The sequence below is a fragment of the Schistocerca nitens genome, chromosome 11 (assembly GCF_023898315.1).
Source record: "Schistocerca nitens isolate TAMUIC-IGC-003100 chromosome 11, iqSchNite1.1, whole genome shotgun sequence".
Classification (NCBI taxonomy): Eukaryota; Metazoa; Arthropoda; class Insecta; order Orthoptera; family Acrididae; genus Schistocerca; species Schistocerca nitens.
The window spans coordinates 140,074,309-140,100,100 of NC_064624.1; the positions used below are offsets into that span (position 1 = coordinate 140,074,309).

The following is a 25,792-nucleotide window of genomic DNA, read 5'->3' on the forward strand; positions in this document are numbered from 1 at the left end:
ATCGTCGAAAATCAGTGCGGACGTGAGAGCTTTGGTTAAACAAACGGAAAAATGGAGGCGGTACAATTGGAGAGCGATCCGTCTTCAGCAACATGCATAAGCAATTCATTAATAGTTTTATATATATATATATATATATATATATATATATATATATATATATATTTGAATTACAAAAAACTAATAATAAAAAAATGTTGCATGGCGCGAGATTCGATCCGGCGACCTTCGCATTACGAACCCGAGCGCTTACCGCTGCGCCACGACGCTGTAGAAAATTCTTAATTGTAGAGAGTATTTCACCGCAACGGTTTCTTTTAACTGTCGATTTTCTCGACAACGGCTGAGAAGTGCATCTTGGTGCTTTGCCACATTACACCTCTGGCCGTGAGCTTTTATTATGCGCAGTATGAATCGAATCTGAATTTCACGATTGGCGGCCTCCCCTTCTCAGTCAAGTAGCTCCTCAGTTTGCCTCACAAGGGCTGGGTGCACCCCGCTTGCCAACAGCGCTCGGCAGGCCGGATGGTCACCCATCCAAGTGATAGCCCAGCCCGACACCGCTTAGCTTCGGTGATCTGACGGGAACCGGTGTTACCACTGCGGCAAGGCATATGGCTGCAAAAATTTGCTGCTAGCAAACGGGTAGTTTCTCTAAAATTAACTAAAAACGGCCATAATTTTAGAATAATAAACCGGGACACTTTTATTAACGTTAAAAAAGTGAAATATTTGTGCAAATTACTGCTGTATTCAATTGATTTAGTAAAATACATAATTAAATGAACACTTTTATGCTGTAATTAATTTAATCAAACCCAAGGCAGGCCGTTCAAACGGTAATAACATTTTACAATATTAATACTGGTAACTCGCCGACCTTAGTTGCCGAGCGGTTCTAGGCGCTTCAATCTGGAACCGCGTGACCGCTATGGTCGCAGGTTCGAATCCTGCCTCGGGCATGGATGTGCTTGATGTCCTTAGGTTAGTTAGGTTTACGTAGTTCTAAGTTCTAGGGGATTGATGACCTCCGATGTTAAGTCCCATAGTGCTCAGAGCCATTTGAACCATACCTTGCACAAATGTTATTGTCCTTATCACATTGCTCCACTCTAGTTCTGCGTCCAGCAACATCCATTTAAAAACTCATTGAGATCTGTTGACCATTTTTCTAAATAAGCTGTACACGTTTCATAAAACTGTTCTAGATCAACATGAAATTTTTTAAAATCATTAGTTAATGCAACCTCGCTGTTCTGCAAGAGAGATGTCTGAGTATAATAAAACTTCCTTCTTTATGACGTTCTAGGATTCTGCCAGTATATTCCAAAATCGCAGCTACTTCTATAACACCGCAGTCTGCTTTCTCAAGGACCACTGATACGCTTCCGTTAACGCATTCTGGAAGATGGCTCAAATGGCTCTGAGCACTATGGGACTTAAAATCTGAGGTCATCAGTCCCCTAGAACTTAGAACTACTTAAACCTAACTAACCTAATGACACCACACACATCCACGCCCGAGGCAGGATTCGAACCTGCGACCGTAGCAGCAGCGCGGTTCCGAACTGATGCGCCTAGAACCGCTCGGCCACAACGGCCGGCATTCTGGAAGAGGGTTGTCAGAAATTTAGATATCTTTTCTTCTAAGACGAAGAATGATTTAAGAACATCGTACAATACTCCCTCTACAGATAACCATCTTTTTTTGTATGTGACAGCAATGCACGATACTCTACGTCCACACACTCACAAAACACCTTTAGACGATCCGTTCGTTCAGTGTTTGTGGAGAAGTAATTGAAAAGTTTAATTATAAAGGTTTCTGATACCACGCCAGCGGTTGTCTTGGCAGCATTGTGTAGTATCTGAGCAGGGCAGCCAACTCCTAAAAGACTTCGTTTACTTCGCTTCTCAGTCTAGCAAATACATTGTTTGTACGTGCTCGTCGCAACTCCTTCAAAATTAGTGGCAGCATTGTCACCGCAAAATGCAATACACTTACTCTTATCAACTTTATTTTCTTCTAATGCAGTACGAACTTATTGTAGAGGCAGTTTCATTTGGCACCGAAACTAATTTAAGCAATTTCACTTAAATGCCATTCTGAGGTGGAAAATATTGAACAATTAATGGAATATAATAATTCCAATCCTAAAGAAAGCAGGAGTTGACAAATGTGAAAATTACCGAACTATCAGTTTAATAAGTCACGGCTGCAAAATACTATCGCGAATTCTTTACAGACGAATGGAAAAACTGGTAGCAGCCGACCTCGGGGAAGACCAGTTTGAATTCCGTAGAAATATTGGAACACGTGAGGCAATACTGACCCTACGACTTATGTTAGAAGCTAGATTAAAAAGAGGTTCAAATGGCTCTGAGCACTATGGGACTTAACATCTATGGTCATCAGTCCCCTAGAACCTCGAACTACTTAAACCTAACTAACATAAATACATCACACAACACCCAGTCATCACGAAGCAGAGAAAATCCCTGACCCCGCCGGGAATCGAACCCGGGAACGCGGGCGTGGGAAGCGAAAACGCTACCGCACGACCACGAGCTGCGGGCGATTAAGCAGAGGCAAACCTACGTTTCTAGAATTTGTAGACTCAGAGAAAGTTTTTGACAACGTTGACTGGAATACTCTCTTTCAAATTCTGAAGGTGGCAGGGGTAAAATACAAGGAGCGGAAGGCTATTTACAATTTGTACAGAAACTAGATGCAGTTATAAGAGTCGAGGGACATCAAAGGGAAGCAGTGGTTGGGAAGGGAGTGAGACAGGATTCTAGCCTCCCCCCGATGCTATTCAATCTGTATATTGAGTAAGCAGTAAAGGAAACAAAAGAAAAATTCGGAATAGGTATTAAAATCCATGGAATAGAAATAAAAACTTTGAGGTTCGCCGATGACATTGTAATTCTGTCAGAGACATTAAAGGACCTGGAAGAGCAGTTGAACGGAATGGACAGTGTCTTGAAAGGAGGATATAAGATGAACATCAACAAAAGCAAAAGGAGGATAATGGAATGTAGTCGAATTAAGTCGGGTGATGCTGAGGGAATTAGATCCGGAAATGAGAAACTTAAAATAGTAAAGAAGTTTTGCTATTTGGGGAGCAAAATAACTGATGATGGTTGAAGTAGAGAGGATATAAAATGTAGACTGGCAATGGCAAGGAAAGCGTTTCTGAAGAAGAGAAATTTGTTAACATCGAGTATAGCTTGAAGTGTCAGGAAGACGTTTCTGAAAGTATTTGTATGGAGTGTAGCCAAGTATGGAAGTGAAACGTGGACGATAAATAGTTTAGCTTTCGAAATGTGGTGCTACAGAAGAATGCTGAAGATTAGATGGGTAGATCACATAACTAATGGAGGAGGTATTGAATAGAATTGGGGAGAAGAGGAGCTTGTGGCACAACTTGACTAGAAGAAGGGATCGTTTGGAAGGACATGTTCTGAGGCATCAAGGGATCACCAATTTAGTATTGGAAGGTAGCGTGGAGGGTAAAAATCGTAGAGGGAGACCAAGAGATGAATACACTTAGTAGATTCAGAAGGATGTAGGTTGCAGTAGGTACTGGGAGAGAAGAAGCTTGCACAGTATAGAGTAGCATTGAGAGCTGCATCAAACCACTCTCAGGACTGAAGACCACAACAACAACCACATTTTTTCAGCCTTGTGTTTACTCGCATCTGTAACTACTGAATTATAGGGGGACAGTGAAAGGTCGTCGAATATTTTTCTGACATTGTCAGGGGCCAAAACTGCTTTCAAAAGTGCTGTAGTTTTGGTTCTGCCCAACGTCACACTCTTCGCTGTGATAGAGTCGTTAAAAAGATTGGAGTTTAGCCTAGAAGTACAGTCTACAGATTTCAAAGACATTATGTTTAGCGGTATGATAACACATTGTTAATTCCGTTGCTGCTACTGATTGGCTCTGTTTTGATGACTTTGAAATAAAAAAGCTGTCTTTTCTACGCGCTAGCAGAGCACGTGTTTGATTTATGCTTTTGGCTGCCTAAATGATCTGTAATATCTGCCCTTCCTCCACGTGAAATGGAAACATATGAGTTACATATTTCACATTGCACTTCATAGTCATCTTCCTCGTTTGATAAAATACCATTCTTCTGTATATTTGTCTTGAAAGGAACACTTTCGCTATGGCGTTTGGAGTTCACTTCACACACACGCAAATCTGAACTAAGCGTAATAAGCCTTGCACAGAGAACCACGTACCTGCTACGTCTTAACTGAACTGAATCCCAAGACCAGAGTTAGTAATAGAAAGAAGCTTACACGCAATAAAGGACCTTGATAGAAGCTGGCAGGTGCAACAATGAAACACAAATAATTATTTTGCTTAACAGTGACAGTTAATCCAGTAAGAACAAAAATAATTATAGACAAGATTATAGAGCAATTAGATAGACTCAAATTTCTAGGAACCATGCTGTCGTACAGGGGAGACCTAGATTAAAAAGACAAAATTGAGAAATTTAACTAGTTAAATGGCACTATCAGAACAAAAAAATGGCTCTGAGCACTATGCGAAACTTCTGAGGTCATCAGTCCCCTAGAACTACTTAAACCTAACTAACCTAAGGACATCACACACATCCATGCCCGAGGCAGGATTCGAACCTGCGACCGTAGCGGTCGCTCGGCTCCAGACTGTAGCGCCTAGAACCGCACGGCCACTCCGGCCGGCTAAAGTAAGAACAGAAACATAACAAAAATTTTATAAAGTTATGTCAGTAGCAACATTATTTTATGGAAGTTAATCTTGGGTAATGAAAAAGAAAGATAAAATAAGATTACAAGGCAATGAAATGAAATTCCTCAGGTACATAGCAGGGTACACCAAGCTAAACTACAAAATAAATACAGATATCAGGAAGGAATTAAATATTTTCGGTATAAACAGTAAGGTTGGCGAATACCGACAAAAATTGATAACCCATCTGTCACGAATGGAAAAATCAAGATTACCACTACATTTTTGGCTATATACTCTGCAAGGTAAAAAATGCATTGGGAGATCGGAAAAACGAAGGAAGGACCAGGTGTAGATGGAACAGGCTGAAGGAAAGCCTAATGCGTGACGGAAGAAGAAGTGACAGTTAAAATACAAATAGACGGTATGAGAGTATTTCTTTGGCATCACAAAACCGGGACGCACATTTTTTAAAACCGAAACTGGGACTTTTCCCGGAAAACCGGGACATCTGACAACCCTACCTATGCACAATACGTGTCGTTTCTGAACGTTCAACAGCAAGGTGGGGATCAAGTCAGCACGTAGCACGCTGAATGACACGGCCTGTGTGGCAACGGCTTTACACACATGAAAGAATGATGTTTTACATGCACACTCTATTATCCACGCAATCCCCACCCAGTTCTATGGCATTCACGTGGCGTGACACAAACCTCTCAGTACCAGTTCTTGTTCTGGCCACATCTTCGTTCTGCGAATCACCACGTCATCCTCAAAATGTCTTCCACTAATACTATTCTTTAATGGCCCAAACAAGTGAAGTCAGAGGGAGCTAGATCAGGGCTTTAGGGTGTACATTGTCCGATTTTGTATAGCGATGTGTTCAGTAGACTTCAAACTTGTGTGAGGTCGAGCGTTATCATGCTGAGTCAAAACATCCTCATCCTCAGATTGTTGGACAGCAACAGCGCCAACTGCCGACTCATAATGTGTCGATCCTCACGAATGAGATCAACAGCAAATTGCAACATGTCAGCTGTGGTTGGTCTCCCAGCTCGCTGCAAATCTTGGAGCTCTGCCTAACAGCCTTCTGATAGCCTCACCCTCTGTCCCCAGCGACCAACTATACTCCTGTCGACTCCAGATGGTCAACAGGCTTCACACAAACGTCTGTGAACATTTGCCAACTTTCTTTCTCTGCAGTGACAACACGCGGCTTGCAACGTACATCACTTACAGACGCCATTTTGAAACATTGCTTCAGCTATGCTTTGTGTCAGGGGAAACGGAAATTGAAACCGATGGGATTCAAAACAGCTTCCGGTCTCGCGCAATGAACAAAACACAGATCCTGTATGGTTTTGATGGGAATTGATGGGAATTCTTCCTACAAAATAGTGGCAAATTCCACGATGATGGATGTGGATAGGGCACGCACCCTTCTCTCCAAAGTAGAGCACAGACGCTCCATAATACACACTATGTGATCAAAAGTATCCGGACACCTGGCTGAATATGAATTACAAGTTCGTGGCGCCCTCCATCGGTAATGCTGCAATTCAATATGGTGTTGGACCATCCTTAGCCTTGATGACAGCTTCCATTCTTGCAAACATACGTACAGGTGCTGGGAGGTTTCTTGGGGAATTGGAGTCCATTCTTCACGGAGTGCTGCACTGAGGAGAGGTATCGATGTCGGTCGGTGAGGCCTGGCACGGCGTTCCAAAACATCCCAAAGGTGATCTATAGGATTCGGGTCAGGACTCTGTGCAGTCCAGTCCATTACCGGAATGTTACTCCAGGCCGTGCATTAGGAACAGGTGCTCGATCTTGTTGAAAGATGCAATCGCCATCCCCGAATTGCTCTTCAACAGTGGGAAGCAGGAAGGTGCTTAAAACATCAATGTAGGCCCGTGCTGTGATAGTGCCACGCCAAATAACAAGGGGTGCAAGTGCCCTCCATAAAAAACACGACCACATCATAACACCACCGCCTCCGAATTGTACTGTTAGCACTACACACGCTGGCAGATGACGTTCACCGGGCATTCGCCATACCCACACCATACCATCGGATCGCCACACTATGTACCGTGATTCGTCGCTAGACATAACGTTTTTCCACTGCTCAGTCGTTCAATGTTTGCGCTCCTTACACCAAGGGACGCGTCGTTTGGCATTTACCGGCGTGATGTATGGCTTATGAGCAGCCGCTCGACTGTGAAATTCAAGTTTTCCCACCTCCCGCCTAATTGTCGTAGTACTTGCAGTGGATCCTGATGCAGTTTGCAATTCGTGTGTGATGGTCTGGATAGATGTCTGCCTGCCTATTACACATTACGACCCTCTTCAACTGTTGGCGGTCTCTCTCAGTCAACAGACGAGGTCGGCCTACACGCTTTTGTACTGTACGTGTGCCTTCACGTTTCCACTTCACTGTCACATCGGAAACAGTGGACATGGGGATGTTTAGGAGTGTGGAAATCTCGCCAACAGACGTGTGACACAAGTGACACCCAGTAACCTGACCAAGTTCGAAGTCCATGAGTTCTGCAGAGCGCCCCATTCTGCTCTCTCACGATGTCTGATGACTACTGAGGTGCTGATACGGAATACCTGATAGTAGGTAACAGCACAATGCAGCTAATATGAAAAACCTGTTTTTGGGGGTGCAGTCGTCTTGCAACACAGCGTCACCACTGGAGAACGAACTTTGTACCATGGAATAGATCTGATCAGCTACAATGGTCGCCTTATCCTGCCAGTAAAGCGAACTTCCAGAGTAATCGCTGAAACCCGGAATCCCACGATGTGGCTGCCCAAATCTACATCTACATTTATACTCCGCAAGCCACCCAACGGTGTGTGGCGGAGGGCACTTTACGTGCCACTGTCATTACATCCCTTTCCTGTTCCAGTCACGTACGGTTCGCGGGAAGAACGACTGCCGGAAAGCCTCCGTACGCGCTCGAATCTCTCTAATTTTACATTCGTGATCACCTCGAGAGGTATAAGTAGGGGGAAGCAACATATTCGATAACTCATCCAGAAACGGACCCTCTCGAAACCTGGACAGCGATCTACACCGCGATGCAGAGCGCCTCTCTTGCAGAGTCTGCCACTCGAGTTTGCTAAACATCTCCGTAACGCTATCACGCTTACCAAATAACCCTGTGACGAAACGCGCCGCTCTTCTTTGGATCTTCTCTATCTCCTCCGTCAACCCGATCTGGTACGGATCCCACACTGATGAGCAATACTCGAGTATAGGTCGAACGAGTGTTTTGTAAGCCACCTCCTTTGTTGATGGACTACATTTTCTAAGGACTCTTCCAATGAATTTCAACCTGGCACCCGCCTTACCAACAGTTAATTTTATATGATCATTCCACTTCAAATCGTTCCGTACGCATACTCCCAGATATTTTACAGAAGTAACTGCTACCAGTGTTTGTTCCGCTACCATATAATCGTAAAATAAAGGATCCTTCTTTCTATGTATTCGCAATACATTACATTTGTCTATGTTAAGGGTCAGTTGCCACTCCCTGCACCAAGTGCCTATCCGCTGCAGATCTTCCTGCATTTCGCTACAATTTTCTAATGCTGCAACTTCTCTGTATACTACAGCATCATCTGCGAAAAGCCGCACGGAACTTCCGACACTGTCTACTAGGCCATTTATATATATTGTGAAAAGCAATGGTCCCATAACACTCCCCTGTGGCACGCCAGAGGTTACTTTAACATCTGTAGACGTCTCTCCATTGAGAACAACATGCTGTGTTCTGTTTGCTAAAAACTCTTCAATCCAGCCACACAGCTGGTCTGATATTCCGTATGCTCTTACTTAGTTTATCAGGCGACAGTGCAGAACTGTATCGAACGCCTTCCGGAAGTCAAAGAAAATGGCATCTACCTGGGAGCCTGTATCTAATATTTTCTGGGTCTCATGAACAAATAAAGCGAGTTGGGTGTCACACGATCGCTGTTTCCGGAATACATGTTGATTCCTACAGAGTAGATTCTGGGTTTCCAGAAATGACATGGTACGCGAGAAAAAAACTAAAATTCTACAACAGTTCGAAGTCAGAGATATAGGTCAATAGTTTTGCGCATCTGCTCGACGACCCTTCTTGAAGACTGGGACTACCTGTGCTTTTTTCCAATCATTTGGAACCTTCCGTTCCTCTAGAGACTTGCGGTACACGGCTGTTAGAAGGGGGCAAGTTCTTTCGCGTATCCTGGGCAGAATCGAGACCTCCGCCATGTTTCACTCCTGGGACATAAAGTAGGGCAGAAGTTGGAAACGGTATGAAACTAGATTCATATGACCAAATGACTTTCCTTCATTGCTCCATCGCCCAGGTTTTATGGTTTCGGTACCACGTTTTCCTGTTACAGTCATTTGCATCAGTGATAGATAAGTGGTTTTGGAATTGGTTCAAATGGCTCTGAGCACTATGGGACTTAACATCTGAGGTCATCAGTCCCCTAGAACTTAGAACTACTTTAACCTAACTAAGGACATCACACACATCCATGTCCGAGGCAGGATTCGAACCTGCGACCGTAGCGGTCACGTGGTTCCAGACTGTAGCGCCTAGAACCGCTCGGCCACTTCGGCCGGCCCATGTGGACAACCTCGCACTTTTCTTTGTCAAGTGCTAATTGCCACTTTACGCACCATACAGAAATTCTCTCTAGATCATTTTGTAATTGGAACTGATCGTCTGATGATTTTACTAGACGCTAAATTACAGCATCATCTGCAAACAACCAAAGAGGGCTGCTCAGGTTATCACCTGGATCATTTATTTAAATGAGGAACAGCAAAGGGCCTATGACACTACCTTGCGAAACGCCAGTTATCACTTGTGTTCTACTCGACGATTTACCGTCTATCACTACGAACTGTGACCTCTTTGCGAGGAAATCACGAATGCAGCCACACAACTGAGACGATACTGCATACGCACGCAATTTGATTAATAGTCGCTTGTGAGGAACGGTATGAAAAGCCTTCTGGGAATCTAGGAATATGGAATGGATCTGAGATCCCTTGTCGACAGCACTCATTACTTCATGGGAATAAAGAACTAGCTGTGTTGACCGAGCGAGGTGGCGCAGTGGTTAGACACTGGACTCGCATTCGGGAGGACGACGGTTCAATCCCGCGTCCGGCCATCCTGATTTAGGTTTTCCGTGATTTCCCTAAATCGCTTCAGGCAAATGCCGGGATGGTTCCTTTCAAAAAGGGCACGGCCGACTTCCTTCCCCGTCCTTCCCTAACCCGATGAGACCGATGACCTCGCTGTCTGGTCTCCTTCCTCAAAACCAACCAACCAACCAACCAACTAGCTGTGTTGCACGAGAACGATATTTTCTGAATCCATGTTGGTTATGTATCAATAAGTCATTCTCTTCAAGGAGATTCACAATGTTCGAGTACAGTACACGCTCCATAATCCTACTGCTAGCTGAGGTCAGTGACATGGGTCTGTAATTCAATGGGTTACTCCTATTTCCTTTCTTGAATATTGGTGTAACCTGTGCTGCTTTCCAGTCTTTAGCAACAGGCCTTTCGTCAAGTGAGCGGTTGTATATGATTGCTAAGAAAGGCGCTATCGTGTCTCCATATTCTGAAAGTATATTACGATATAATGCACTCACAACTGCCCAGAACACTGTTCTCATCGCAGCTGGCACTTGCAACGTATTGAGGGCCTCGCATCACAGGTGTCGTTTGTGGCCATGTACAACAGCGCAACCTGCAGACTTGGCAAGCATCTGCATTTATGAAACTTCCTGGCAGATTAAAACTGTGTGCCCGACCGAGACTCGAACTCGGGACCTTTGCCTTTCGCGGGCAAGTGCTCTACCAACTGAGCTACCGAAGCACGACTCACGCCCGGTACTCACAGCTTTACTTCTGCCAGTACCTCGTCTCCTACCTTCCAAACTTTACAGAAGCTCTCCTGCGAACCATGCAGAACTAGCACTCCTGAAAGAAAGGCAAAGGTCCCGAGTTCGAGTCTCGGTCGGGCACACAGTTTTAATCTGCCAGGAAGTTTCATATCACCGCACACTCCGCTGCAGAGTGAAAATCTCATTCTGGAAACATCCCTCAGGCTGTGGCTAAGCCATGTCTCCGCAATATCTTTTCTTTCAGGAGTGCTAGTTCTGCATGGTTCGCAGGAGAGCTTCTGTAAAGTAGGTAGGAGACGAGGTACTGGCAGAAGTAAAGCTGTGAGTACCGGGCGTGAGTCGTGCTTCGGTAGCTCGGTTGGTAGAGCACTTGCCCGCGAAAGGCAAAGGTCCCGAGTTCGAGTCTCGGTCGGGCACACAGTTTTAATCTGCCAGGAAGTTTCATATCAGCGCACACTCCGCTGCAGAGTGAAAATCTCAATCTGCATTTATGTTCACGCGCACATTTCCCGCGTTGTATTGTTGCCCGAACACTATTTTACCAAAACAATAATCCAGCTCCTAGTCCAAGGTTCACAATTTCAATTGCAGGTTGCTTATGTAACAGCTTCCAGCGGCAAAAGCCGGCAGGTGTGGCCGAGCGGCTCTAGGCGCTTTTCAGTCTGGAACCGCACGACCGCTACGGTCGCAGGTTCGAATCCTGCCTCGGGCACTGATGTGTGTGATGTCCTTAGGTTAGTTAGGTTTAAGTAGTATCTAAGTCTGCGGACTGATGACCTTAGATGTTCATTCCCATAGTGCTCAGAGCCATTTGAACCATTTTGAACTAGCGGCAAAAAAATTTATTCTTAGTAATCCACAGAATTCGAATTTAAAAGTGTAAAATACTGTCGGACTCTATTCATTATGAAGTAAAAGGGTAGTTTGAAAATGTTCTCGGAATTACCACGAGATGTCAGCAGCGCTACTGCAACGAGTTGTTCACGTGACACTCATTGGACTGTTGCCTGTACACACGTGAAACGTCAGTGCTCTCGGAAGAGAGCTGTGGCGGTGACGTGGCTCTTCAACAATGGGTCATCAGTCCCCTAGACCTACAACTACTTAAACCTAATGAAATGATAATTAAATAGACACCCGTTCTGCAAACAGGCGTTGATATACTTCACTGGGGACATGTTGTAAACGTGTGCCCCGACCGGGACTCGAACCCGGGATCTCCTGCTTACATGGCAGACGCTCTAACCATCTGAGCCATCGAGGACATAGAGGATAGAGCGTCTGGAGGGACTTATCCCTTGCACGCTTCCCAGTGAAGTATATCAACGCCTGTTTGCAGCTAGGGTGTCTATTTATCATTTCATTTCTAGCAAAGCTGCATGGTCATCCACGGTATGTGTTCTTTCGGGAACAGATACTACCGTCATATATAGTTAAAATATGGCTTCCCGGCCATTGACCTTCTTGTGTGAACGCACACGCTATGCCCGAACTCGTACGGGACTTGGTAGATTGCCACGAGTAATGAGTATGATGGGCAAACATCTATTAGGCGCACTACGAACGTAGTGGTGTGGACATGTTGGGAATGTGGATGTCACGGGGAGCGTGCAAGGGGTAAGTCCCTGCAGACGCACTATCCTCTGTGCCCGCGGTGGCTCAGATGGTTAGAGCGTCTGCCATGTAAGCAGGAGATCCCGGGTTCGAGTCCCGGTCGGGGCACACATTTTCAACATGTCCCCAGTGAAGTATATCAACGCCTGTTTGCAGCTAGGGTGTCTATTTAATTATCATTTCATTTCTAGCAAAGCTGCATGGTCATCCACGGTATGTGTTCTTTAGGGAACAGATACTACCGTCATATATAGTTACTTAAACCTAAATAACCAAAGGACATCACACACATCCATGCCCGAGGCAGGACTCGAACCTGCGACCGTAGCAGTAGCGCGGTTCCGGAATGAAGCGCCTAGAACCGCTCGGCCACCGAGACCGGCAACATGGCTCTGTTGTTGTTCCCGCGTAGTGATTTGCGAAGCTGGAAGAAAATCGCGATTCGAGCAGCGATTAAGTACTTCGTAAAGAAAGGTTTGAAAGCAAGGTGCATTCGTGCCGATTTCCACAATACACTGGGGAACTCTGCTCCTTCATATTCAACTGTTGACATGTGGACAAATGAATTTAAATTTCGTCGGCAGAACGTAGATGATAATCCGCGCAGTGGTCGGCCAAGATGTGTCACTACTCCAGAAATCGTTGCAAAAGTGCACAAAATGGCCACGGAGGATCGCCGATTGAAAGTGCGTGAAATGGCTCACACTAACCAGATTTCACCTGAAAGGGTTATACCACATTTTAACTGAAGAGTTAGAAATGAAAAAATTATCTGCAAGATGGGTGCCGCGGCTCTTGACGCTGGATCAAAAACGCACAAGAATGAACATACCGGAACAATGTTTGGCCCGTTTTAGGTGAAACGAACAAAATTTTTTGCGTTGGGCTGTGACCACAGATGAAACTTGGGTACACTACTATACCCCAGAGACAAAACACCAGTCAAAGCAGTGGAAACATGCTGATTCTCTGCCACCAAACACAGCAAAGACAGTTCCTTCGGCGGGAAAGGTCATTGTAGATTATCTCCCCCCTGGGCAAACAATTACTGGAGAACCCTATGCTAACCTCCTGGATAAATTGCAACAAAAGATACGCGGAAAAAGGCCAGGTTTAGCATGGAAGAAAGTCATCTTCCATCAAGACAATGCGTGCCCGCACATGTGTGCCGTCGCCGCGACGAAATTACGCCGTAGAACCGAGGTATGAATTGTTGACACACTCGCCGTATTCACCTGATATGGCTCCGTCAGACTTCCATGTTTCCCCAAAACTGAAAATTTTTCTTGGTGGACGAAGATTCACTTTAAACGAAGACTTGATAGCCGCAGTTGACAACTATTTTACAGGTCTGGGGAAACTCATTTTTCAGATGGGATCAAGGAACTGGATCATCGTTGAACCAAGTGCATTAATCTACAAGGAGACTATATTGAAAAATAACAAATGTTTCAGTCATGCAACTTCTCAAACCACCTTCGTACAATCTCAAATGGTGCAAATGGCTCTGAGCACTGTTGTTGTTGTTGTTGTGGTCTTCAGTCCTGAGACTGGTTTGATGCAGCTCTCCATGCTACTCTATCCTGTGCAAGCTTCTTCATCTCCCAGTACTTACTGCAACCTACATCCTTCTGAATCTGCTTAGTGTATTCATCTCTTGGTCTCCCTCAACGGTTTTTACCCTCCACGCTGCCCACCAATGCTAAATTTGTGATCCCTTGATGCCTCAAAACATGTCCTACCAACTGATCACTTCTTCGAGTCAAGTTGTGCCACAAACTTCTCTTCTCCCCAATCCTATTCAATACCTCCTCATTAGTTACGTGATCTACCCACCTTATCTTCAGCATTCTTCTGTAGCACCACATTTCGAAAGCTTCTATTCTCTTCTTGTCCAAACTATTTATCGTCCATGTTTCACTTCCATACATGGCTACACTCCATACAAATACTTTCAGAAACGACTTCGTGACACTTAAATCTATACTCGATGTTAACAAATTTCTCTTCTTCAGAAACGATTTCCTTGCCATTGCCAGTCTACATTTTATATCCTCTCTACTTCGACCATCATCAGTTATTTTACTCCCTAAATAGCAAAACTCCTTTACTACTTTAAGTGTCTCATTTCCTAATCTAATCCCCTCAGCATCACCCGATGTAATTTGACTACATTCCATTATCCTCGTTTTGCTTTTGTTGATGTTCATCTTATATCCTCCTTTCAAGACACTGTCCATTCCGTTCAACTGCTCTTCCAAGTCCTTTGCTGTCTCTGACAGAATTACAATGTCATCGGCGAACCTCAAAGTTTTTACTTCTTCTCCATGAATGTTAATACCTACTCCGAATTTTTCTTTTGTTTCCTTTACTGCTTGCTCAATATACAGATTGAATAACATCGGGGAGAGGCTACAACCCCGTCTCACTCCTTTCCCAATCACTGCTTCCCTTTCATGCCCCTCGACTCTTATAACTGCCATCTGGTTTCTGTACAAATTGTAAATAGCCTTTCGCTCCCTGTATTTTACCCCTGCCACCTTCAGAATTTGAAAGAGGGTATTCCAGTTAACGTTGTCAAAAGCTTTCTCTAAGTCTACAAGTGCTAGAAACGTAGGTTTGCCTTTTCTTAATCTTTCTTCTAAGATAAGTCGTAAGGTTAGTATTGCCTCACGTGTTCCAACATTTCTACGGAATCCAAAGTGATCTTCCCCGAGGTCCGCTTCTACCAGTTTTTCCATTCGTCTGTAAAGAATTCGTGTTAGTATTTTGCAGCTGTGACTTATTAAACTGATAGTTCGGTAATTTTCACATCTGTCAACACCTGCTTTCTTTGGGATTGGAATTATTATATTCTTCTTGAAGTCTGTGGGTATTTCGCCTGTCTCATACATCTTGCTCACCAGATGGTAGAGTTTTGTCAGGGCTGGCTCTCCCAAGGCCATCAGTAGTTCTAATGGAATGTTGTCTACTCCCGGGGCCTTGTTTCGACCCAGGTCTTTCAGTGCTCTGTCAAACTCTTCACGCAGTATCTTATCTCCCATTTCATCTTCATCTACATCCTCTTCCATTTCCATAATATTGTCCTCAAGTGCATCGCCCTTGTATAAACCCTCTATATACTCCTTCCACCTTTCTGCCTTCCCTTCTTTGCTTAGAACTGGGTTGCCATCTGAGCTCTTGATATTCATACAAGTGGTTCTCTTCTCTCCAAAGGTCTCTTTAATTTTCCTGTAGGCAGTATCTATCTTACCCCTAGTGAGACAAGCCTCTACATCCTTACATTTGTCCTCTAGCCATCCCTGCTTAGCCATTTTGCACTTCCTGTCGATATCATTTTTGAGACGTATGCATTCCTTTTTGCCTGCCTCATTTACTGCATTTTTATATTTTCTCCTTTCATCAATTAAATTCAATATTTCTTCTGTTACCCAAGGATTTCTATTAGCCCTCGTCTTTTTACCTACTTGATCCTCTGCTGCCTTCACTACTTCATCCCTCAGAGCTACCCATTCCTCTTCTACTGTATTTCTTTCCCCCATTCCTGTCAATTGTTCCCTTATGCTCTTCCTGAAACTCTCTACAACCTCTGGTTCTTTCAGTTTATTCAGGTCCCATCTCCTTAAACTCCCACCCTTTTGCAGTTTTTTCAGTTTCAATCTGCAGTTCATAACCAATAGATTGTGGTCAGAGTCCACATCTGCCCCTGGAAATGTGTTACAATTTAAAACCTGATTCCTAAATCTCTGTCTTACCATTATATAATCTATCTGATACCTTTTAGTATCTCCAGGGTTCTTCCATGTATACAGCCTTCTTTCATGATTCTTGAACCAAGTGTTAGCTATGATTAAGTTATGCTCTGTGCAAAATTCTACAAGGCGGCTTCCTCTTTCATTTCTTCCCCCCAATCCATATTCACCTACTATGTTTCCTTCTCTCCCGTTTCCTACTGACGAATTCCAGTCACCCATGACTATTAAATTTTCGTCTCCCTTCACTACCTGAATAATTTCTTTTATCTCATCATACATTTCATCAATTTCTTCATCATCTGCAGAGCTAGTTGGCATATAAACCTGTACTACTGTAGTAGGCATGGGCTTTGTGTCTATCTTGGCCAGAATAATGCGTTCACTATGCTGTTTGTAGTAGCTAACCCGCACTCCTATTTTTTTATTCATTATTAAACCTACTCCTGCATTACCCCTATTTGATTTTGTATTTATAACCCTGTAATCACCTGACCAAAAGTGTTGTCCCTCCTGCCACCGACCTTCACTAATTCCCACTATATCCAACTTTAACCTATCCATTTCCCTTTTTAAATTTTCTAACCTACCTGCCCGATTAAGGGATCTGACATTCCACGCTCCGATCCGTAGAATGCCAGTTTTCTTTCTCCTGATAACGACGTCCTCTTGACTAGTCCCCGCCCGGAGATCCGAATGGGGGACTATTTTACCTCCGGAATATTTTACCCAAGAGGACGCCATCATCATTTAATCATACAGTAAAGCTGCACTATGGAACTTAATATCTGAGGTCATCAGTCCCCTAGAACATAGAACTACGTAAACCTAACTAACCAGGACATCAGACACATCCACGCCCGGGGCAGGATTCGAACCTGTGACCGTAGCGGTCGCGCGGTTCCAGACTGAAGCGCCTAGAACCGCTCGGCAACAACGGCCGGCGTACAATCTCACATTAAAGGTTTGAGACAATTAGCGGTCTATTAAAGTTAGAAACTGTGTACACGTCTTGAGGCAGGATAACTCCCCGTGTCCAAGAACCCACACTATATTCATCTTGAACTTGAGAATGAGGGCACTCAACGATTTACCCTTCATTCGATCCCTTCGAAACCCTACATTTCAGCAGGATAATGCACGACCGCACGTTGCAGGTCCTGTACGGGCGTTTCTGGATACAAAAAATGTTAGACTGCTGTCCTGGCCAGCACATTCTCCAGATCTCTCACCAACTGAAAACGTCTGGTCAATGGTGGCCGAGCAACTGGCTCGTCACAATACGCCAGCCACTACTCTTGATGAACTGTGGTATCGTGTTGAAGCTGCCTGGGCAGCTGTGCCTGTACACGCCGTTCAAGCTCTGTTTGACGCAATGCCCAGGCCTATCAAGGCCGTTTTTACGGCCAGAGGTGGTTGTTTTGGGTACTGATTTCTCAGGATCTATGCACCCAAATTGCGTGAAAATGTAATCACATGTCAGTTGTAGTATAATATATTTGTCCAATGAATACCCGTTTATCATCTGCATTTCTTCTTGGTGTAGCAATTTTAATGGCCAGTAGTGTAATTTCAAACTTCTGCCTAACATTTTGTCGCTTACATGCTTAACGTCATATGCTTAATACATTAACTCATTTGAAAAGTAAACAGATGCCTCAACCTGTTTTATGCAAGGAAGATCGAGTCTTTGAAGAATCGAGAGTTTATTGGCTCATACCTATCGTTTCGCATTCGCAACATTGTTATCGGCTGAGGATAAAAAGTGGGACATTTTATTGTGGACGGCCCTCGTATATTCGCTGCACGCTCAAGCTCTCTCTCTCTCTCTCTCCAACCTCTTTCCTCTTCTTAGTGGTTTGCCGGGACCGCCCACGGCGATGAGTTCCTTCGTCTGAGAGCGGTTCCCTGTAGCAGCTGTCTGCACTCTACCAAATAGCCACAGCAAACATAACACCACACAAAGCACTCGGCACGAGCGAACTGCTTCGCTACTGTACTCGTTCTCTCCACAACAGCGACAAGTATCTAAAGCCTAACGCTACTGATACCTTCTTTCCCACATCTTTTCCAAAGTGGACATCACGAATGCATAGGTGTATCGCAATAAGGTTTATAATTTAAAAACAGCAAACCGCCACAAGCGTGGTTTTAAAAATAGTTTATTTACATCATATCATTACAGGTTCCGGATTTATTACAAATCCATCTGTACATGGCTCTTACAAACTTCCTTGCTTAGTTCTGGGGCTTTGTTTAGTACTTACTACGCTCATGCTCATAAATTAAGAATAATTGCAGAATGTGGTGCCACACAACGTGGCACTACACAAAACTGGCGCTAATAGCATAGGCTCATAGGGAACACACACGATACAGATCTCTAAGTCCACGGTATTGGTGATAAGTTGAGAAAACCGTCCCGAAACACATGTGCTACAAAACGCCACTGTTCCTACGCATGTACCCCGACATCAGTATGGGATATGATCACCATGCACGCGTACACAGGCCGCACAACGGGTTGGCATACTCTGGATCAGGTGGTCGAGCAGCTGCTGGGGTATAGCCTCCCATTCTTGCACCAGTGCCTGTCGGAGATCCTGGAGCGTCCTAGGGGTTTGAAGACGTGCAGCGATACGTCGACCGAGAGCATCCCAGACGTGCTCGACGGGGTTTAGGTCTGGAGAACAGGCAGGCCACTCCATTCGCCTGATATCTTCTGTTTCGAGGTACTCCTCCACGATGGCAGCTCGGTGGGGCTGTGCGTTATCATCCATCAGGAGGAAGGTGGGACCCACTGCACCCCTGAAAAGGTGGACATACTGGTGCAAAATGACGTCCCGATACACCTGACCTGTTACAGTTCCTCAGTTAAAGACATGCAGGGGTGTAGGTGCACCAATCATAATCTCACCCACACCATCAAACCATGAACTCCATACAGGTACCTTTGAAAGACATTAAGGGGTTGGTATCTGGTTCCTGGTTCACGCCAGATGAAAACCCGGCGAGAGTCACAGTTCAGACTATACGTGGACTCGTCCGTGAACATAACCTGGGACCATTGTTCCAATGACTATGTATTGGTGTTCTTGACACCAGGCTTTACGGGCTTTCCTGTGACAAGAGGTCAGTGGAATGCATCTTGCAGGTATCCAGGCGAATAAACCGTGTCTGTTCAGTCGTCTGTAGACTGTGTGTCTGGAGACAACTGTTCCAGTGGCTGCAGTAAGGTCCCGAGCGAGGCTACCTGGCCGTTTGCGGGCACTGATGGTGAGATACTGGTCTTCTCGTGGTGTTGTACACTGTGGACGTCCCGTACTGTAGCACTTGGACACGTTTCCTGTCTGCTGGAATCGATGCCATAATCTTGAGATCACACTTTGTGGCACACGGAGAGCCCTGCTGTGTTTGACCAGCCTCCAGTCGCCCTAGTATTCTACCCCTCATAACGTCATCAACATGTGTTCTTGGAGCCATTTTCGACACACAGTCACCATTAGCACGTCTGAAAACGTCTGCACACTTACCCGCTACACCATACTCTGACATGCACCAATACACCTCTGCGTATGTGGACTGCTGCCAGCGCCAACGTGCGACGACCGCAGGTCAAATGCACCGCATGGTCATACCCCGAGGTGATTTAAACCCGCAAACCGCCCAAGACCGTTGTTTCACCATGTATCAGCATTAGCCTTAATTTATGTGCACTAAAATAAAAAATTTACCGTTAAAAATTGGGCAAACGTACGAGAGTTGCTTTTTGTGCTTCACGGAAACATGCATGAAACAGTTTTGAAGTTAATACTACATGAAATGTGGCGAAAACTTTCTTGGTGTATATCTGAATGCAATGAAACGTTCGTGTGTTTGTGTTAGTCATTTTTACGTGCGTAGTACATGTGTTAAATCCTCAGGAAATTGCCTGAACACAAACCATTTCACGTCTTATAGCACCAGACACAATCAGTATTTGCTAAACGTCGCCCAGCTTTAAATAAGTTCAAATGGCTCTAAGCACTATGGGACTTTAACATCTGAGGTCATCAGTCCCGTAGACTTAGAAATAGTTAAACCTAACTAAACTAAGGGCATAACACACATCCATGCCCGAGGCAGGATTCGAACCTGTGACCGTAGCGGCAGCGCGGTACCGGACTGAAGCGCCTAGAACCGTTCGGCCACAGGCGCCGGCTCAAAAGTATCCGGACAACCCAAAAACATACGTTTTTCATATTAGGAGCACCTACTGCCAGGTACTCCAGTAGTCATCACACATCGTGAGAGAGCAGAATGGGGTGCTCCGCAGAACTCAGGACTTCGAACGTGGTCACGTAATTGGGTGTCACTTGTGTCATACGTCTGTACGCGAGATTTCCACACTCATAAACATCGCTAGGTCCATTGTTTCCGATGTGATAGTGAAGTGGAAACGTGAAGGGACACGTACAGCACAAAAGCGTACAGGCCGACATCGTCTGTTGACTGATAGAGACCGCCGACATTTGAAGAGGGTCGTAATGTGTAATAGGCAGACATCTCTCCAGACCGTCACACAGGAATTCCAAACTGCATCAGGGTCCACTGCAAGTACTACGACAGTTAAGCGGGAGGTGAGAGAACTTGATTTCATGGTCGAGCAGCTGCTCATAAGCCACACATCACGCTGGTAAAAGTCGAACGACGCCTCGCTTGGCGTAAGGAGCGTAAACAATGGACGATTGAACAGTGGGGAAACGTTGTGTGGAGTGACGAATCGCGGTACACAATGTGGCGATCCGATGGCAGGGCGTAGGTATGGTGAATGCCCGGTGAACGTCATCTGCCAGCGTGTGTAGTGCCAACAGTAAAATTCGGAGGCGGTCATGTTTTTCGTGGAGGGGGTTTGCACCCCTTGTTGTTTTGCGTAGCACTATCACAGCACAGGCCTACATTGATGTTTTAAGCACCTTCTTGCTTCCCACTGTTGAAGAGCAATTCGGGGATGGCGATTGCATCATTCAACACGATCGAGCACCTGTTCATAATGCACGGCCTCTGGCGAAGTGGTTACACGACAATAACATCCCTGTAATGGACTGGCCTGCACAGAGTCTAGACCTGCATTGTATAGAAGACCTTTGGGATGTTTTGAAACGCCGACTTCGTGCCAGGCCTCACCGACCGACATCGATACCTCTCCTCAGTGGAGCACTCCGTGAAGAATGGGCTGCCATTCCCCAAGAAAACTACCAGCACCTGAAACTTCCTGGCAGATTAAAACTGTGTGCCCGACCGAGACTCGAACTCGGGACCTTTGCCTTTCGCGGGCAAGTGCTCTACCATCTGAGCTACCGAATCACGACTCACGCCCGGTCCTCACAGCTTTACTTCTGCCAGTATCTCGTCTCCTACCTTCCAAACATTACAGAAGCTCTCCTGCGAACCTAGCAGAACTAGCACTCCTGAAAGAAAGGATAGCTCAGATGGTAGAGCACTTGCCCGCGAAAGGCAAAGGTCCCGAGTTCGAGTCTCGGTAGGGCACACAGTTTTAATCTGCCAGGAAGTTTCATATCAGCGCACACTCCGCTGCAGAGTGAAAATCTCATTCAGGAAACATCCCCCAGGCTGTGGCTAAGCCATGTCTCCGCAGTATCCTTTCTTTCAGGAGTGCTAGTTCTGCTAGGTTCGCAGGAGAGCTTCTGTAAAGTTTGGAAGGTAGGAGACGAGATACTGGCAGAAGTAAAGCTGTGAGGACCGGGCGTGATTCGTGCTTCGGTAGCTCAGATGGTAGAGCACTTGCCCGCGAAAGGCATAGGTCCCGAATTCGAGTCTCGGTCGGGCACACAGTTTTAATCTGCCAGGAAGTTTCATATCAGCGCACACTCCGCTGCAGAGTGAAATTCTCATTCTGGTACCAGCACCTGATTGAACATATGTATACGAGAGCGGAAGGTGTCATCAAAGCTAAAGGTTGGACAACACCACACTGAATTCCAGCATTACAGATGGGCGGCGCCACCAACTTGTAAGTCATTTTCAGCTAGGTGTCCGTATACTTTTGATCACATAGTGTAGGTTCAAAGAAGGTAACTGCGAATAAACCATGGGTAACATCAGAAATCGGCGAAAGAAGGAAGTACAAAAATGTTCAGGGAAATTTAGGAACATGAGATACAAGTCGCTCAAGAATGAAAGTGCTAAGACGAGGGGACTGATGACTCCCGTAGAGCCATTTGAAGCTAAAACGAAATGGCTGCATGATAAATGTGTGAAAAAAATCGAAAAAGAAATTATTGTCGGAAGGATTGACTCAGCATATAGGAACGTCAAAACGACCTTCGGTGAAAGAGTGGTAACATTAAGAGTGCAACGAGGATTTCACTGTTAAATGCAGAGCGGATACGTGGAAAGAGTGTAAATGATCTAGTGCGTAATGTCGGAAGCTCCGCGGCGTTGTTCGCAAACGATCCTGTCCTGTGCAGAGCGGTACAAAGCTATTGCTGTTGATCTAGTCCCTCACATTTACCTCAACTACTAATTTCCTGGGCGCCGCACACTGGACCAACTCGCTTCAAAACCTGGACACAACAGAAAAAAAATGCGCGTTCCAACGACAGTCCTGCGAAATGTTGTGTAGATTGCGCTGGTGCACACTTGCCCAATACTGTGTGCTGTGGTGTTCGTCCAGTCTCAATCCGATATGATACGTCCCACGACAGCTGACGGTAGACAGTGAATCGGATAACGGCACACTTTTTACGTATTGCTTTTGTGCCCTGTTTAATACTCTGTGGTGGCGAGTCATGTTATTAGCGCTAGTATTGCGTACACGATGCATAAAAGGACAGTGCACTGTCTGAGCAGATATTTGTACTTAAGGGGGGAAACCACATTAGGAGGTTAAAAAAAATACGATTATTTTTTATTGCATAAATCGTTAGCTTAACTATCCAAGAATACGCTGTCAAAATTTCAAAGCGAAATTCCCACTAGTTTAGGTTTTGTGAGCACAGAACCGAGTGCACATCGGGTACAAATGGTTCAGATGGCTCTGAGCACTATGGGACTTAACTTCTGAGGTCATCAGTCCCCTAGAACTTAGAACTACAGAAACCTAACTAACCTAAGGACATCACACACATCCATGCCCGAGGCAGGATTCGAACCTGCGACTGTAGCAGTCGCGCGGTTCCGGACTGAAGCGCCTAGAACCGCGCGGACAGACATCGGGTACAGATATAAGATAATTTATCATGGGATGAATTACTGGAGAGATGTTCAGGTGGCCACACACAAAACGCGAACGACAAGTTTTAATTCCACCATTTGGCGATTAGCTCCTACACACTTGCACTCCGGACTAAACGTCGTTGAATTGGTATTGTATTTATCAGAGGGCTTATTCAATGAAGGAAATTCATCGCTTCGGGCGGCCATGAACGAGGCAGGAATTGTAGGAGGTACGCAAAGCTTCAATTATGCCGAACAAAGGCATAACCTGCGCGTGAGCCGGCAGATTCGGTGTAGTTCATTGGAATCATATTAAGGTAGGAAGTTCGGAGAGCACTGCTGGAAGCGGAAAACGAAGCCTATGAGGAAGAAGAAGGATTACTATATGGTGCTGCAACCGCAGATTAATTGGTAAGCATTTTACATTATTGTTAACTTCCTTGGAGTTCTAGTTTCCAAGAATTTATTTTTCAAACGCGTTTATCTCGAAATGAGTTTTTTCACATTTGCGAGCAGTGTAAAAAAGTATAGAACCGATCATTATGAAAACTGATAGTGTGATTCTTCATATAATTACGAATTATATGATCCAACTTGTAAGATGATATCATGATTTTAAAGGTATTTTTCTATGCATAATCAGAGAAGAAAGTGTGAAAATCGAAGTAAATTGTTCCAACGCCTGCAAAAATTTATAATTTTCATTTTTTTCACCTGCATTTCGGTTCATATTCTTAGAAAATAAGTTGTTAATGTCAAATCAAAACCTTTTTGATTTCAGATCAAAATCGGAATGGCTACACTGCACGTAATTCGAGAGCTATACTCACAACCTAAAGCGGACACAACAGCGTTAATTCGTTATTTTTGGCTGAAATTATTCAAAAAACTTCACTAAAACTGTTCGAAATATGAATGAAATGATGTCAAAAGTTGATTAAATTCCAATTAATTCTTCCCACCCAAAAAAATCAGTCTCAAACTGCCTCCTAATGTGGTTTCCCCCTTAAACGATCCATGTGAAAAGGTTTGCGATGCGATTGTGGCCGCACGACGGAAATTAACAGACTGAATACGGAATCGTAGTGGGAGCTAGACAAATGGGACATAGCGTCTCGGAAATCCCTAGCGAATTCAATATTCCGAGATACTGCGTGTCGAGAATACCAAATCACAGGCATTACCTCTCACCATGGACAACACTTTTTGATATCATATTCTTAATCAGCAACTTCGTTAACATTTACATACTAACTCTGGTACAAGTTCAACACCTCTTTATACTGGGGGTTTCAAAAAGAATATACGTATTTCGAATGCATACACATATTAAACTTTACGACATACGGACATGAAACTTTACACACATATTTACGAACCTCTCAAGTTCAGATTACAGATGTTCAATACGTGCTCCATCAGCGACACGAACAATATCACATCGGTACTCAAATTCCTCCCATACTCAGGCAAGCATGTCCTTCGTCACTGATGTTATGGCAGTACGGATCCGGTTCTTCAACTCTTCCAGGTTCTGTGGGAGTGGTGGTACATAAACGTTGTCTTTAACGAAACCCAACAGGAAGAAGTCAGAGGGTGTCAAATCCGGTGGCCGTGGAGCCCAGCTGAGACATTCTAAGTCGCCAGCTCCTTGACTACCAATCCAAAGGTACGGTAGAGATTCATTTAGATATTCACGCAGCTGGCGGATCGTCTTGTTGCAAAATGAAATTGTCTTCGCGCAGCCTCGGAAACAACCAGTTTTGCTACAAAACGGGCAAATATCCTTCAACTTTCCCCACAAAAAGAAATCCGGGGACGTCAGATCCGGTAAACGTGCGGGCCAGGGTATGGTGCTTCGGCGACCAATCCACCTGTCATGAAATATGCTATTCAATACCGCTTCAACCGCATTCGAGCTATGTGCCGGCTATCCATCATGTTGGAAGTACATCGCCATTCTGTCACGCAGTGAAACATCTTGTAGTAACATCGGTAAAACATTACGTAGGAAATCAGCATACATTGCACCATTTAGACTGCCATCGATAAAATGGGGGCCAATTATCCTTCCTCCCATAATGCCGCACCACACACTGTCCGCCAAGGTCGCTGATGTTCAACTTGTCGCAGCCATCGTGGATTTTCCGTTGCCCAATAGTGCATTTATGCCTGTTTACGTTACCGCTGTTGGTGAATGAAGCTTCGTCGATAAATAGAACGCGTGCAAAAAATCTGTCATCGTCCCGTAATTTCTCTTGTATCCAGTGGCAAAACCGTACACGACGTTCAAAGTCGTCGTCATGGAATTCCTAGTGCATAGAAATACGGTACGGGTGCAATCGATGTTGATGTAGCATTCTCAACACCGACGTTTATGAGATTCCCGATTCTCGCGCAGTTTGTCTGCTACAGATGTGCGGATTAGCCGCGACAGCAGCTAAAACACCTACTTGGGCATCATCATTTGTTGCAGGTCGTGGTTGACGTTTCACATGTGTCAGAACACTTCCTGTTTCCTTAAATAACGTAACAAACCGGCGAACGGTC

The 25,792-nt window shown here is 44.9% G+C and overlaps 1 protein-coding gene and 2 non-coding genes across 3 annotated transcripts in view; 1 reads left to right on the forward strand and 2 right to left on the reverse strand.

Moving 5' to 3' along the window:
• LOC126213518 (procollagen-lysine,2-oxoglutarate 5-dioxygenase) overlaps window positions 1-25,792 on the reverse strand; it is a 516,340-nt gene that overhangs the window by 485,227 nt on the left and 5,321 nt on the right. The window lies entirely within an intron of this gene.
• Trnat-ugu (transfer RNA threonine (anticodon UGU)) lies at window positions 11,849-11,922 on the reverse strand. The gene has a single exon. It is a non-coding gene; the product is annotated as a tRNA-Thr (tRNA).
• Trnat-ugu (transfer RNA threonine (anticodon UGU)) lies at window positions 12,306-12,380 on the forward strand. The gene has a single exon. It is a non-coding gene; the product is annotated as a tRNA-Thr (tRNA).